The sequence below is a fragment of the Rousettus aegyptiacus genome, unplaced genomic scaffold, assembly GCF_014176215.1.
Source record: "Rousettus aegyptiacus isolate mRouAeg1 unplaced genomic scaffold, mRouAeg1.p scaffold_m13_p_3, whole genome shotgun sequence".
Lineage (NCBI taxonomy): Eukaryota > Metazoa > Chordata > Mammalia > Chiroptera > Pteropodidae > Rousettus > Rousettus aegyptiacus.
Genome location: NW_023416306.1, coordinates 93,444,783 through 93,462,345, shown reverse-complemented (window position 1 = coordinate 93,462,345; position 17,563 = coordinate 93,444,783). Strand labels below are relative to the sequence as shown.

The window sequence follows — 17,563 nt, the reverse complement described above, 5'->3', positions numbered from 1 at the left end:
GGCCTTTATGGTTCAGCAGTGGTCAGAGGGAAGACAGAATTAATCTGTTAGTGACATAGTGATCCACATGCAATCTGAACCTTATGTGGGGAAATTTAAGCAAGTCTTGGCAATTCGGCATGACTAAACTTTGCTGATCACAAAGAGTGATGTGGGGGAATAAAGGGAAAAATCAGCAGACAGGTTTGTCCCAGTAGCCCAAACAAGTGTATCATTATGAGTCTATATCATCTTTTCAGCCTGATTATCTGCAAGGAAAGGATGGAGTGCAGAGGTGGTAGTTCAAACTGTTTTTGTGCACAAATTCCATGAACTTAAGAATCCAGGATAATGGTGTCTTGTAGGCCATGTATTACACACAACTAGTACAGAACTAGTTATAGCCCATTGAGATTTGCTGTGAATCATGGAGTACCAAGAGCTACGTCTTTACCACCAGCAAACTGTTCTTTTTCTTGAGTAGTGCTACAAAAACAGTATGGATTTTCAACTTTTACTTACTTTGTAATGTAATTTATTGCATAAGAAGTGACTGAATACCTCTGGAGGATTTTATAAAATCCCAGACATCAAATAATTTCACACATAAATACTGAAGCATGTTTCCCTAACACAAAAGAACTTTTTAAAAAACATAACCACAATAACATTAACATATCCAATGTATTTAACATTTATTTCTCAATAATATTTAACATTCAGTCCTCGCTCTGTTGTCTCAAAAATATCTTTTTGTGCTGCATTGGAATTAGGATCTTAACGAGACCTACAAGTTGCATTTGTTTGTTAGATCTCTCTTTTCTCTCTCTCTTTTAAATTTATAACAATTTTCTGTTTTCTTTTCATTTACTTGTTGAACACGTTGGGTCATTTGTCCTGTAGAATTTCTCAGGTTCTGGATTTGGCTGTTTCTTCTGGTGTTGTTTAACATGTTCCTGTTCCCATATTCCCTGAATTTATTGTAAATGAGGCTATAGAGGTCTGATCACATTAAATTCCTTTAAAAAAATCTTCATGAATTATGCTGTGTACTGCTCACTATACCACACAAGGAGGCACCTGTATCTTGTTGCTCTTTAATGATGTTGAGATTGATGAGTAGATTCAGGTGGTATCAGCCTGATCCCTTGATTAAATTTCCCAAATACCTTTTATCTAGTGGTTTTAGTAGCCATGGGTGATGGTTTCTTAAATCTGTGATCTCATCAGGAATTGGATTCTAATGCTGCCATTCCTCTTGCAATAGTTCTGATTTTCCTGTAAAGATCTTTCCCTGGGCACCATTTTTTTATCCTGAAATATGATCTCTGTGCCAGATTATTTTCATTTATTTATCAATTATCAGCACATTGAGTTGATGCCCTAGCGACATTTAAAAGTGACAAATTAATTTTTATATATTATATAATATCTTATTTATTTTATATATTATTATATACAAAAATATATAAACATATAATATGTTTATATTAAGATATAGTATAATAAGTGTATATATATATATATATATATATATATATAATGTTCAATATGCTTCACTCTACTGGAGTCATTATTCTTTTTTGGCTGCTCAGTGGAACAACTGCCTATGTTCTTTCAACATGATCCCAGTTTTTCTAATCTCTTTACTCTCAGGCACAAGCAAGATATTATAGGCTTATTTTGAACATTTCTTCTTCCAGACCTGAAATCAGCTGTTTCTCCAAATTTTCTTGTTTCTTTTAGTGGGTAATGGTATTTAGAGACTATCATGTGGACACTGAGGGTTTTCATTGCTATCGAGTTGTCATTGTTTTTAGACTTTGTTAGTGGACAGAGCTAGGAAATAAATGTATTTTATAAAGAGAAAAATTATGAACATGCTAATATTTTAAATTCAAATTTATTTATTTAATATTGTTTTTAGTATTTTATTTTAATTTATTGTCATTTTGACATCTTTTTTGTATGGTGGTTTCTCTAGGGCTTAAAAATACTTAATTTTTGCAGTGTACTTGGAATCAGTATTTTGCCACTTCTATCGGAGTATAAAAGACTTACCATTTTATATCTATCCTCTTTACAGATGTGTAATACATTATATTTATAAACATTAAACATCATAATGAACAATGTTAAAGATTTTGCTTTCACCTGTCAACATAAAGTGCTCAACAAAAGGAAAATGGCCTATTATATTTACCCAGATATTTAACATTTTTGTTGCTTTTTCTTCATTTTGAATGTCTAAGTTTCTGTCTGGTATCATTTTCCTTCTGTCTGAAGAGCTTCCTTAACGATTCCTTAGAACAGGTCTACTGGATAAGTATTCTCTTAGTTTTCCTTCATCTGAGTATGTCCTTATTTTACCTTTATTCCTGAAGGATATTTTTGCTGGATATAGATTCTATGTTGACAGTTATTTCCTTTCGGCACTTTAGAAATATTGTGTTACTTACTTCTGGTCTCCATATGGTTTCTGGTGAGAAATTCACAGTCATTCAAATTGTGTATCATTTTTCTCTGACTGCTTAAAATATTTTTGTCTTTATTTTCCTGCAGTTGATTATGATGTGTCTGGGCATGGATTCATTTGAACTTATCTTTTTTAGAGTTTGCTTAGTTTTAAAAATCTGTAGTTTTATCCTTTATTATAATTGGGAATTTAATTTAAAGCCATTATTCTTCGAACTTATTTTTCTGTATTGTATTCTTTATTCATCCCTTCTGAGACTCTGATTACATGAATGTTAGAGCCTTCATTATTGTCTCACAGGTCTTTAAGGCTCAGTTCATTTTTTCCAGGCTTTATTCTTTCTGTTGTTCTGATTGGGTAATTACTAAGAATCTATCTTGTCTTCAAGTTTACTGTCTTTCCTTTGTAATGTCCATCTGCTATTGAGTCCATTTAATGAAATTTTTAAATTTGGTTATTGTATTATTTGATTCTAAAATTTCCATTTGGTTCTTCTTTATATCTCTATTTCTCTGCCGATACTTTTTATTTTAACATATGTTGCAAGAACGTTTACAATTGCTTATTCCAGCATACTTTTAAAATAGCTATTTTAAAGTCTTTGTCAGATAATTCCAGCATCTATGTTAATTGTGTGAAAGTTGGTGTCTGTTGGTTATCTTTTTCCATGCGATTTGAAATTTTTTTAGATCATATGCCAAGTAATTTTGGGCTGTATCTTAAATATTTAGAATATTATGTTATGAGACTCTCTGTCTTGTTTGAATTCTATGGAAAATGTTGATATTTTGTTTTAGTGGGCAACAGATGTGTTTAGGCCCTACCACAAGTTCCAACTTGACTTGAATGGGTGATAATTTTAATGTAAGATATCAAAGCTTTTATAGTGCTCTTTAGATCTACATTGGGTATGTGCCATCCAACAGTCAGTCTGTAATCTGGGCACTGGTATATCTGTTAGTTTCCTTTTCAACATCATAGGTGTGCTAATTAGGATTAGAACCATGCATCTTTAATCTTTCAGATTAATGGACTCCTCTTTGGTCCTCTGGCCAGAAACTCAGAGTCTGGTTACCCTGCTTTGCTGTGTTCTATCACTCACTTCTATGATCAAGTCTGTTTTGTGTCCTAATCCAGGCAGAGATAACATAGAGAGAGCAAGAGCGAGAGCCAGAGCCATTGGGGCTTGCCTTGCTTGTGCTTTTAGAACTGCAGCTCAATGTAACAGAGAGGAGGGGTGCCTCCTTAGTCCTGTGGGTTCTTTTGGCTCTTGTGGGTTCTGGTAGCTGTTGATGACTCCTGACACACAATTGCCTGGTAACTGGGGTGCTAGCAAAGGATAAAAGAGAAAAAAACCCAGGGGATTTCCACATTTCCTTTAAGTGTCTGGAGTACCCTTTTTTGACCTTCAAGCCAGAGCTAGTGGGCTTCTGTCTGAATGCATCACAGAGCTCACTCTTGGGTTTTCAGCTGTGGTGAGTTCAAATAGGGGGATACCAGAGGGGAAAAATGGTAAACTCACTACCAATTCAGTGATACTCAAATTCTGGTCACATCTGCTGTTACATACAAAGTCTTTAAATAAGTGCTCATGCATTCTGTTCAGGTTTTATTGTTTTATTCAGTGGGAGAAAGGATGAAGTATGCTTGTTTCATCTCCACTGAAAAAGGAATCTTTTAAACTTCATTTTTAATTGTGTAAAACATTATATGGTTCCAAAGTCAAAATTATGAACAAGACACACCTAACAGAAGTCAAGCTTCTATCCTGTTCTCTTTCTCCTCCAGAGGTAACCATATTTTTAAGGTTTTTGATTATCCTTTCTTTAATATTAAAAAGTAAGCATTTATATTTGTATTCCCTCATCTCTTACACAAACAATAACATACTACAAATACTCTTCTGCATCTTGCTTTTTAAAACTTAATTATATATCTTATGGTTATTCCGCAGCAGTAGATAAAGATTTTCCTCATTCTTTGTGAAGACTGCATAGTGTCCCAATGTATGAATTTACCACCATTTCTTAATCAGCTTCTTATTGGTGGAAATACATGTTATTTCTGGACTTTGATTATTACTAATCAATAAAGGTTTAAAACCAAACTTTCTTATTCATTTTATTGGGGAAACTGGAATACAGCGAGAAGCCTTCACAGTGTTTTTTATAACCTAAATTATTTTGGCTTCCAGATGTAGTTTATAGCCAATGACATAAATCTTTTAGCAATAATTCTTAGATTCATTACACATGCAGTAACACTAAGATATCTGAATGTTGTAATTTGCTCATAGACACTGTCTTTAAAGGTAGGTCACAACCGATGGTGATGATTTGTGAACAGCTTGATTTCCTTAAACAGTTTTCCTACTGTTATTGTTGGAGAGGTAAAAAACTTAGTTTGTCAGTACTTAACTGGTAACAGAAAAATAGGAAATAGAGCATTTAAGGGATAAAATAGCAGAGGTAATGGTGTTGGATGGAAGCAGCAAGATTGCTCCACAATTTAGGGTATAGTAATATGGATATTGGAAGGGAAGACAACTAAGAGTCAGTGCTTCTAATACAGGAAACGCTATAATCTGGGATTGCCAGGGACATATGGTTCAGGGGTTTTACATTTAGTATTGCTCTCTTAGGGTATTAGACTAACATGTAGAAATAACATTTGAACAGAAGAGTCCAGCTTGGTCTACATAATGACATAATTAAGAATATCACAAGATGTCAGGAGAAAGAAGGTCCATAAGGAACTTATGATCAACACAAATTTTAAGTGCTTAGCAACAGATGTAGTTGAGGGACTTCTTGACTCCTGCGGTAACAGAAGGGGTTTCACTGCCAATTTCTGCTGGATTCTGATCCATAGGTGACATTATGCTTGAGCATTGTCCATTCCCCCCACACTATGGACTTTTACCACTAAGAACAGTTTTAATATACTTTAAATATTTCTGGTAACCATCTGATCCACATTTATTGTACTGCTGTAGTTTGAGAACTGACACCTTTAATTGCTTCCCATTTTGGAAGTGTATCATGATTCTATTTTCCAACATGAAATAATTCAGCCATGTTTGCCTTTGGCTGAAGAAAATAAAATAAAAACTAATGTAGACTAAGGAAAGCCTGAAATTTCTGCTTTGCTGTTATAGTGGAATATATCATAGATGGCATGAGTGGGAACTTGCATGAGTAAATAGGATGGAGGCACTGAAGTGTCAATTTGGTATTTTGCTTTTATTACCTGGATGCCTCAATACTATTCTTCCGGAAATCATTCCCAATTCATTGGTAGTTTATCCTATGGTACCATGCTTGTATCTGAAGGTGGTCAACTTGACATAATCATTAAGTTGTGATGATCCTTTGGTAATATCCTCAGGCATCTGGTGTTGGTAGAGGGGATGAGGAAAGGAAATGAGTATGTATTGAACATTCGCTACATGGTATGTAATCTTTCAAGTGGTTCACATAAAAATATCAATTCATAATAAAGCTTTAGGAGTAGATATTAATTACTATATGAATTTATAAACCAGAAAAGTAGAATTTCAAAAGTCTAAATAACTTGCTAGTGTCACACAGACCTTAAGTGGTAGAATATTGTTTGAACTCAGATCTATTGGCTTGGGCTCCTCCAATCTCACTGAATCTCTTACTCAGATAGGATTAGCCTTTAAAAGATCCTGGCCTCCAGTAGGAATGGTAAGATGCCGCTCGATAAGAGTTGGATATGGGTGTTGTGTAAGTGCCTTACTAATATATCTACAGGTATACTTGTAATATCCATTAATCTCACCTTAACCAGCACATTTGATGCGTTTACTTAGTATGTGTAGCCAATTGGATGACTGTTAGTTAAAATACTCAGTATTTTTTCTCAAAGGAAAATACATATATTTAATTTTCTAGATCATTTTTATAGTAGCAAAATATAGCAGAATAACATTGCTTTCTTTTCATAAATCAGAATTCTAAGATGTTTAAAAAGTAAACAAAAACTGAGATTTTATAATTTAATCATGGCATCCTTATGACTTTGATTGTCCTACGACAGAAAAATGTGTCTATGGTCCCTTGCTAAACAGATATCAAGATGATGATGGGTCATGATGGGTCATGAAGGGGAAGCTCTCAATATATCTATAGGTATACTAGGTGATGAAAGCTCTCAAAGCCATGACTAGGGTTTAAATGAGACAAACCTTAAATAGAGGGCACCTGATTTACAGATATGAGCTCTTTCCACCTCTGGAACTCTTTGCCATCTTTGACAATGGGAGGTAGAACTTCAAAGCTTAAAGCTCCATGGTAAGTAAGCCAGGAAGGTGGGCTGCTGTGATGGATTCTTCTGAGCTTGCTTAAATATGCCTCCAGTAGGTGAATAACTATGGATACCCAGGAAGACAAGGTGGCTAAACTTTGTATTAAAATAGTTCGTTTTGTTATAACTTCTGATTGTGAGTCAAGGATGAGGCACCAAAAATCTGTAGAATCTGAGAGAACAAGAGAGGTATGAAAGAGGATTTTTTACTTTGCCTACTGCATTCCAATAAATAGATATCTGTCTTCTTTTAAGCAGAAGCTTAATGTAATTGACCTCATGCAGGTTGTGAAGAAAATTAGAAATTCTATGTCATGCCGAGAGCTATACGTTTTCATCAACAACTCCGACCTGGCCCGAGGGTCAGCTCTTACTACTTGAAAACGTAAATCTATTTTTTTTTTCTCAAAGAGCATTACTTAGAGCACTAGTTCTATAAAACATTAGTAGGAAAAAATGCTCCATTGTAAAATTTCTAAGTTTGGGGAGCATCATAGTTATCTACCTATTAGATAATTATAATGCACTTTTGCATATTAAGTAAGGTTTCTGATAATTCAAATAGCAAATGAAAAACAAAACAACAAAAACTTTAACTTCTTTTAATTGTCATCCTAATGGAATCTCTCCTATTAAGATTTCATTGAACTAGTAATAAGGTTGTGTGTTTGGCATAAAGATAGACCAATAGACCAATGGAATAGAATAGAAAGGCCAGTAACGGACCGTGCTAGTGATTTAGGACAAAGGTGAAACTGCAGTGTGGTGGGTTAAGTATGGTCTTTTCAATAAAAGGTACTGGGTTAATAAGATATGCATAAGAGGAAAAAATGATTCTTACTTTGTACATAACTATGGAAAATAAAAAAGTATGTTTCAGAGATGGTTAGGAAGAAGAGTAGGAGTCTGGAAATGCTTTTACTAACATGAATAAGGGAGAAGAGGAACGGCAAGGAATGGCAATGCTAGCATCCCCCACCCCTGTTTCCATGGCTTTTTATTTTTTCTCACAAAGCTGGCTTTGCAAATCATCATTAGTTACCATCAGGTTGGCAATTACAAACTACAGCCAATTCCCAGACTCAGCCTCAAGGCCACAACCATGTTTTCAGCTATTTCTTCTCAGGTATTTTTTTTCCCATCCTCATCCCTAGAGCAAGAATTCCCAGAATAGGTCAGACGTGTGCACCCTCCCTGCAATGTGTCCTTGTGTGCAAGTCCACATCTGCTTCTGATGACCTTGTTGCTCCAAGCACCAGGCATCCCGCCAGGACATTTCTCACAACAAAAGTATAGCTTTAGGAGAAAATATAGATTGTTTTCATGATATGGAGGACAGAGGATATGACATGGAGGAAAAAATCTTAACAGAAACACATAAAAGGAAAAAAGAATGATAAAATGCCCATATTTAAATGAAGAACTCTGTTTATCAGAGGACATCAGTAAGATATTAAAGAGGCAAGCCATAGCCCAAGACAAGATGTTTGTACTACATATATCTGAAAAAAGACTCATGTGTAAAATATACATATATATATATCTAATATAATATATATAAACTGCTACAAATCAGTATCAAGAAGGTAGACAGTCCAATAGAAAGAATGGACAGAAGATTTGGAACAGTTATGTCAGAGAAGATATTCAAATAGCAAATAGAAATATAAAAAATATTCAAATTCATTAGTCATTACAAAAATTCAGACTAAAACCATAGTGTGAGTAATAAGGAATGGCTAATATAAAAACAGAAAATTCCAAATTCCAGGTGTGGTCAAGGATGTAGAGCAATGGCAATGCTCATCCACTATTATTTGTGTAAATTAGTAAAATTACCTGGCAAAACTAGTTGGCAGTATTACTAAAACTAAACATATACTTATTTTACAGCCTAGCAATTCCACTCTTAGATTATATATTCAACAGAAATGCATATATATGTTCACCAAAAGACATGTACTATAGAATGTTCATGGCCTCATTGTTTTTAAGGACCTCCAAATTGGAAAAAACTCAAATATTTATCAATAGTAGAAAGAATAAAGTGTGATAAGTTCTTACAATGGAATACAATACAGCAATGAGAATAAAACTACAAGTACACACAATAACATGGATAAATCTCAGATATAATTTTGAGCTATAACAGGCAGACACAAAAGAGTATATACCGGATGATTCCATTTATACAAAATTTTTGAACAGGTGAAGCTAATCCTTGGGGTTAGATATCAGGACAGTGGTTACTCTAGAAGGCGACTCAAAGGGGCTTCTGTGGTGCCGGTAATGTTTTGACATGGGTGTTGCTTTCGCTTTGAGAAAATTCTTTGAGCAATGTGCTTATGATTTGTGTGTTTTCCTGAACATTTGAGACACTAAAATAAAAAGTACTCTAAAAAGGCAGATATATCAAAATGAAAATTTACTTGAAAAATGATTCTTGTATGTAGGCTCTCAAAGAACACAATTTAGGAAATGCTGACCTATTCACACATTGCTATTGGTATATATATTGTTCAAGTCATATATTTTTAATTGAAACAAAAATCAGATAAAATGATATTCAAGAGAAAATGTTGATTGACATTTTTTCCAATTAATGCTCAAATTTATCATTATTTATGTATTGAAGACAATACAGCGCTGAGTGGTAAATTATAAAACAATCATTTAATGAGCATTTAAAAAGTAATGAAGGAGAGAGATGCATTTTAATTATACAAATATTAAATCAAGATTAAACTGAGATTGCTTTTTAGTGTAGAGCAGTAGAAAATAATAAATTCTAAAAAACATAAGAAATATATGGAAAATTCTTCAACAAATAGCAAGTTTGTGGATTTTTATGATAATCAAATCATTTTATACTTTGAGTTTCCATTTATTCATTGAAATTGTGAGTTAATTTTCACTCATCCTAGTTTATAAAATATTACACCTTCCCCTAGTTCTTTAATATGCATTTTACTTGTAATTTTAGTGACATTTTTAATGACAGAAAGTGTGCCTGGATTTTTGTGTAGATGCCTTTCTCTTATACTAATTAAATAATTAAATCACTTGTTCCAGAATGTTAAAATGCCAAATGTCTAGTTTCTCTGCTTTCACTGACTTCATACTCTGACAGCCAACAACTGCTCTAAGTGTTTGACATTCAGAAATTGGAGAGAATAGGTCAGGACTGTGGCAAGTTGGTTTGCATTTTAAGTAGCTGTGAGAGGAATGAGGTATGTCCGATGGTAATTTCTCTTAGTTTCTGTTGTCTTAAGACTTTTGTTTTTTTAAGAGAAAATAAAAATGAGATTGGTTGTTCTTATCACAACTTTACTTCTTTTGTAGTAATGCCTCTGAAGATATAGGAATCTGAAAGTCTGGCTATTCAAAAATTATATGTCATATTTATAATATAATCAAATGAGATGATTATACTTATTGCCGTGATAAACACTTTTAAGTGAATTAGAATCACTGTGCATGACATTGAATTTGTTCGTGGCAACAGCTTTATAAAAATGCTTTTTTTTTTTTTGCTTTTTATATAGTAGACTTATGCTTTGAAAATTTGTTTTACATGAAAATATAAAATTCACAGTCTTTTTTACTTAGGTTTACAGTGAAGGATTGCTAAGAGCATTCAGATTATTAATTCAATTATGAATTTTATGTTAGCCAATGGTTTTTAATTTTCTCCTCAGCAGAAATGTTTGCCTTGTATTTTGAGAAATGCATTTGCTTGAGTTTCATCACATGTATTTTCTCCTTCTTACTTGTTATAGTAAGGGTAAATGATGCCAAAAAAAAAAAAAAAAAGACCAAAAGGAAGAGAAGAAAGAAGGAGCAACAGCAATATCAGTGAGAGCATCAAAGAATTAGATAAAATTAGTGAAGTTAATAATTCATAGCTAAGTAACCAAGTCACAGGTCAAATCTCATAAGGGACCTCCATGAGAAATTACACTTTGTGGCTGAGCTGAAATTTTATGGTAATAAATATTATTAAAGATGAGGGAGTTTTCATCCCTTACCATTGACTTCCTGAGCCAGGAGCAGGTGATTGATGGAGTCTGAGTCTGTGTGCCGACAACTTTATGGAGCATATGGGAAAATGATTGTGAAGTGATTACAGAGTAATATCCATGAACTGATGCCATCAGGGGATGTTTAATGGTATCACCATTATAGAGTAGGTATCATGATACTGTGCATTTGAGGGAAGATGTCTAGGGCTTCCTGGATGGATGCTCTTTGGATCTCGATGGCTAAGATTCTTAACAATTTCTTAGTGCATTTGGAACTTGATATCAGAACTCTGTTGTAGAGTATCCATTAGCTTCTGTATGTTTTTTTTTTAAAGCTCAGTCAAAGCTGTTGTACTATGAATATACTTTCTTTTTAGAGATTGTATTCAATTATTTGCAAATAAGCATGTCATTTTATAAAGCCTCTTGGTAAAGGAACTCTCTAAGCATTGTTATTTATTTATGAATGGTTTGGGGATAGACCCTGCTGGAATATTATAATCAAAATTCTGATGCATGGAATGGGAAAATTCAGTTAAGCATTTTTTCTTAAGAAACCCTCCTAATGGAGGGTTCTCTCCTAGCTGAATGTTTGTCACATTACTTACTTTCTTAGTATCAAAAGAGTACGGTGAAAATTAAATTAGCTAATATACAAAGTACCTGGCACACCTTCGTAATGTATTTCTGAATCTTTTTTCTTTTTCCACTCTCCTGGTAAAACTGGTCCTAGAATCTGGGGTGAGAATGTATTATAGTGCATGTCAAGATTCTGTAATTGTGAGCAGAGAAGAAGGGACAGAATTTGGGCACTGGGAGAGAAGTCCTGTGTTAGGGATGGCATATCGTGAATAGTTACACCCAAGATCTGCCCAGGGGAAGTGAAAGAAAAATTTTTAACAGTAGAAGCCCTCCATAGTATAATAGCACCTCAACAGAGGTGGGGATAGCCTAGGCCTTCCTAGTTTAGAAAGCTGTGCTGAGTTGGGGTAAGCAGCCCAAGCCTGGGAGTGGGAAACTTATGGGTGAGCCCTCGTACTTGGTATAAGAGTGATCAGAGCCTGGGGTCTCCTAGCAAGGATTTCACTTGATTCTGGGTAAGACAACCCCTTCTTCAGTCCCATGATTTTAGGCTGTAGGGGACTGAATAGAACCTGCAAGACACACTGTTCCAGATGTGGTAGAAGGGAAATCAGGACAGTTCCCACACACGATGTCAGAGCAAACATGGTTTGGACAGAACTTACCTCATTAAGCACCATCAAAATAAAACAAACAAAAAATGACTGTAACTATGGCAAACAATGAAAAATAATCATCCAAAAACCCATGTACACAGATCAAGGGGAAATGAGAGAAGAAAACTAATATACAAATCACTGAAAGAATCTAGTCTAGAAGAAAACATTACCCCCAAAATACAGTTCTGTGGATTCACTCTATGGAGAAACTTACTGAAAAAATTAAAACCAAAGCTCAAAGATAAGATAATTAAGGAGCAGAATGGAATGAAGAGAGATTGCTGAAATAAGAATACAAATTGGGAGCCAAAACGATACTGTTTCAGATCTAATAAATAACTCAGAAGGAGCAAGGAATAGAAAAAACTTAAAATTGAATGTAGGAGATGGAGTAAAGGTCTGAGATAATTGCAGTGAACGCGAAATAAAATGACTAAAGGGAAAAGAAATTGCAAAGATTTCTCAAAAAAGAGTTCATATTTTTTGATTTCCTGTTTTTCCTTCCAAAGAGGAGGCCGATTCTATAGTCATATAATCATTTCAATTTGCTTTTACAAAGACTTGAACAAAATGGAAAAGATAAAGCTGTGTCTCTTTACCGAAGTGATTCCTAACTGTCAATGGCATCTAGAAGTATCCTTTTCAATTCACCGATGAAATTGTATTATAAATAACCTAGTTTTATAACAAAAAAAAGTAATTCTAGGATGAGTGCAGCCTGAAAAAAAATTCTCTTCTTCCTCAAATTTAGGTTATCAGTGTGTAATACAATGGTAAATGAGACTCTCCCTGTTTTGAAATTTTTGCTAAAATTCCCAAACTAAAAACCATAGATGAGCTCTGAGATCTCTCCTTTTATTCTATTAAGAGATAGCATAAACTGAAAAAAAAAATTTTTAAACAAAACACATTACTTGAAATCACACAAACTAGGTGAAGAGGTCAAAAAGTACAAACTTCCAGTAATAAAATAAATGTCATGAGAATGTAATGTATAGCATGATAACTACAGTTAAGAATACTGTATTGCATATTTGAAAGTTGATAAGGCAGTAGATTTTAAAAGTTCTCATCATAAGAAAAAATTTTTAATGATATATAGTGATGGATGTTAACTAAATTTATTGTGATGATCACTTAGCGATACACGTAAATACCAAATTATTATGTTATACATCTGAAACTAATATATGTCAATTATACCTCAATAAAAAATCACATGAAGAGAGACAACTGAATTCACCTTGCTACTTCAACTGTCACCGCCTAGTGGATATCAGCAAAAAAGTTACTGGCTTTGAGGATATTTATTGTGTGTGGTTTTTTTTCGTTCTTGTATAAAGGAATGCTGTGGCTTTTCCTTCCTCATAGCCATCTCTTCACAAACCAGAAGAACTGTGGTTGAAGAGACTACCTCACAGGAATTTGGGGTGTCTGAAAGAGAATGACATTGGTATCTCGATCCTGAATTAGATGGCCGTTCCCATGGCAGCCCTGCAGACCTGTTCCCCAATTATGTAAGCAATGGTGGAGCAAACTGAGAGCGACTACAAGGCAGAGAGGGAGCAGTAGGTGAGCAGCTTGGGTAAAGATTGTTAGGGCACAAGGAGGTGGAATTTAACACAGGGCTACCTCCTACAAAGGAATCACCTGTGCTTAATTGCTGGTAATGGCTTTTGAGGCAGGATCAGAAGCCCTGAGCTAGAGCAGATGTTCCACATCAGAATGTTATGCAGTGGAGAGGTTTCCTCAAAGAGACACCCAATAGAATTCACCTGTGTTCTCTTCGATAAAACAGGTGTTTCAATACCTACCACAGAGAGAATGATTTTGGCTGAGAGAAGATCGCAACTGCACATGGTAGGTAACATGTTTTTTTTGGCTCTTTTGTCTAGTTCTTCTTTGTATTTCAGCAAAGAAAAAGCCAGAACAAGAAAAGGGAGGCTGGAAGAAGTACAAGGAGCCCAAGTGAGGGGAGGGTAGTGCTTATTGGATATGAAATTGAAGTCTTAAATTTGGGCACGATCAGGCAGGATTATAGACTCTGGCTCAGATTTTTTTTTTTTGAGTTAGGAAAGGGAGATTCAAAAAGGTGATTACTGAAGACAAAACCCCCATCTTTGGATTCGAATGAATTAAGATTGTTCATTTATTTGCCAACACTTGTGTGATAAAATGCTACTATTGGCATTTTATAGACTGCTACTTTTACTTATCCTTTGGCCTGACTGATACGTTTATGATTAGAAACCATATGAGATTTTTAGTAGCCTTTATTGAGTTAAACTTCAGGACAGAGATGATTGACTATATAATTCTTATGACAAAAAGACTCGCTTAACTTCTTTAGTACTGATTACTATCTTTGAAATGAGAAATATAAATTTTATTCACAATTCTTTAAGAATTATCACAACACTCATCATTAATTCCAATGTTAAGCCCCTATTTTTCAAGGACATAATAAAGTAAGTATCAGCTATGTTTTGGAATTTTTTGTCTACATCCCCAAAACTTCCAAAAATCCTATACAGGTATACTTTGGAAATATTTGTGGGTTTGGTTCCAGACCACTGTAATAAAGCCAAGTGTAGCAAAAAAATGAGTTGGGATTTTTTTGCTGGTGTAGGGCCTTGTCTTTAATGTGGAAAAAACATCTGTGAAGCAGAATAGAGCTAACCGTAATAAAATGATGTATGCCTGTATAATTTGCTACTGTTCCCTTCAAGGCACTGCCTCCTTTCCAAAGCAAAGGTACATTTGGTACACAGAGTATATTTGGGCTATAGGTTTTTGTTTGCTTGTTTTGAGCAAAGGAAGACTGCTAAAAATTGTTTATGCAATATTTGCTTGATATGCTGTAGGGCGGGGGTCCTTTTATGCATTTCCGGCATGATCATTTTTCCTGGTTTTCCTCACTTTTTTCAGTTCTGCTGGTAGAAGTGGAGAATCTGACCCACACACTCAATCTCTTCCTCTACGTCTCTGTGGCTTCTTTTCCACATTCTCTCTTCTGGGGAAGATTCCACATGTTCTCTTAGATGGGCCTTTTTTCCTGACACTATCGGCTTTTTTAAATTAAGTCTCGGTGTTACAGGAACAGTGCTTCTAGAATCCTTGACAAATATAATGAACAGGTAAAAGGGAGAAGAAAACAAAGTGGAGGAAAATGTGGCAATGAACAAGAGAAAGAAGAAAATGGTAAAATAAAAACAAAATAAGGGATAGTAGATGACATCGAAAGTTGCTTTCAATTTCTCTCTATGGAATTGGCATTTCTGAGCCACCCTGCTCTGTGATTTTCTGGTTTACATAATTGAATGGATGTAATTGAAAGGATGTATGAATGGCATTACTACGATTATATAACAGTGTAAGCAGCTCACTGTTGTGTGAAAGTGAATGAGCACTAGATTTTACTAAACTGTTACCTTGCTTTGGCAGCTGTTACACTGTGATAAATGATTGCAGAATTAATTGAAGAGGGTATTATACTACTAGAATATATTTCCACTGAGCAGTAATAATGAGAATTCCTTGTTAGTCAATGAGTGCCCACCATTCACTAATGGAAAATTTCTAGTATTACATATATTGTTTTAGAAACACATCTCTATTAGACCACATATTAGAACTTTATTTTAAGAGGTGTCAACCCTATTATCTTTCCATTGAAAGCCTAGATTATCAAGAAAAGGTGAAGATCTCCCTGTAACAAGCTTGCTTTTTTTCCTTTGAGTGCTTTTACACCATTTCATTTTCTCCCAGAAAGTTGTCAACTGATTCAGTTATAGCTGAGTTGAATCTACCAATTCATTGCTTTTAAGTTTCTTTATGTATGTAGAACAATTTCTTATAAAAAGCTCAGAAACCAATTTCTATTGATAAAGTATCTTTCCTTTGTGTAGTTGTCATTAAAGGAATATTTCTATTAAATGGTGTTGCATCAAGTATGTTTTAAACATTCACATGAGCTCACCTCTATTTCAGAATATCTGGAAATTATAATAGCAGAAAAACTTAATAAATTTCTCTTTTATATACTTCTTAATAAGGGAAATGGTGAAATGGCAAGTGGAATTCTTAAACAATGACACTGTGAACTCACTTGGGATGGTTCGGACAATAAGCCGGGTTTCTCCGTCACCCAACAGGAGGGGCTACACACAAATTTAATATCCCATGAGACTGATGGTTTTATTTCTATTGTCAGTAAGGGCTGTTCCTGAAGACATGGTCTCCAGGTGGTGGAACGGTAGCTTGCCTCAGGCAACTCCTGTAAATTGCTGGCACTCCAAAAGATTGTTCTAGTGTTAGCCCTGTAAGGAGAGAAATCCTAGTGGGGTGGGCGTCCTTCCCCTGGAATGTGAATCTATGCTGCATATGCAGGAGAGCACCCTAGTCCTTGTTCACTTGTCTGTGGGATGACGGTAGAATGGGAGACTGGGGTTTTCTCTTTTCTGGCCTCTGTCTTCTAAGCTTCCCTAGTAAAAGCCCATGTAGTACTGTAGAATCAAGTGATCCACCCTGCAGGACAGAAATCTACTGTAAATGGATTCTTGTGAATTGTGACACGAGGTGCTACTTCACTCTTCTGGTTTCTCTGAGGAGGAATTTTCCCTAAACGTGCCTGATCTTTTACTCTACCCCTTATTCTTTCTAGTTGGGTTTGAATGAATAATCTGGCTGGCAGAAAACAGCATTGATCTAATTTTATTAATTATCAGGAGCTAACCAACAATAGTCCTGAATGAAAGAAACTGAGATTTTGTTTGCCGCCTCCTCTCTCCACTCTGGATGCGAGGAAATGATGATTTGTGCACATACTTTGCTCTACAGTCTCCAACTTTCCTATTGGTGGTCAGTCCCTAGGGCTGCATATGGGGGGCAGGGAGTTTTCAGGCCTTGTCCATTCTTACACTAAACTATATCTTCTGACTCAGCCTTACTAGTGACAAGGCTGGTATTTGGGTTCCCATTTCCCTCTTACATTTGTCTTATTTTTCAGTTGGTTCAGAACTTGGGGGAAAGGAATGGCATTAATTGGGCCTCCTTGGATTCCAACAACTCCAGCATCTTCTCCAGCGGGGACCTACTGTAGGGTTGAATCACTGCATATAGTGCTGTTCTGTTGCACAGATGCTCTTTCCACTGATTGATTTACTCTTAGGTACAAGGTGGTGCTGGAGAGGATGGGAGAGGAAGGGAGATGGAAGGAGAGAGAGGGAGAGTTCAAAGTCCAAATGTTTGAAACTGAGCATTTGGATCTGGTGAATTTGAAGGTGATACCCCCCGCCCCCAGAGAAAATTTCCTTTCAGCCTCAATAAATAAGCTAATAGATCGTCTTTTTCCCCCCCCAGCCCAAATGCTTTGCTCAGTGCTATTCTCATTGTGGCAAAGGTGTCTAGCTAGAAATGGAATAACATTGTGAAGAACAGTCATAGGTATTTCATTAGCATAACTCTATCCTTGCTGTTGAGGAGTGACTAAATACCTTTAGAAGTCTCTATGGAGC

The 17,563-nt window shown here is 35.2% G+C and overlaps 1 long non-coding RNA gene across 2 annotated transcripts in view; it reads left to right on the top strand.

The window, feature by feature from the left end:
- LOC107507493 overlaps positions 1–13,910 on the top strand; it is an 81,948-nt gene extending 68,038 nt beyond the window's left edge. For both annotated transcript variants that reach the window (XR_001596168.2, XR_001596167.2), the window contains 2 exons: positions 13,391–13,564; positions 13,846–13,910. This is a non-coding gene — a long non-coding RNA (uncharacterized LOC107507493). The remainder of the gene's footprint in view (positions 1–13,390; positions 13,565–13,845) is intronic.
- The last annotated feature ends 3,653 nt before the right edge of the window (positions 13,911–17,563 follow it).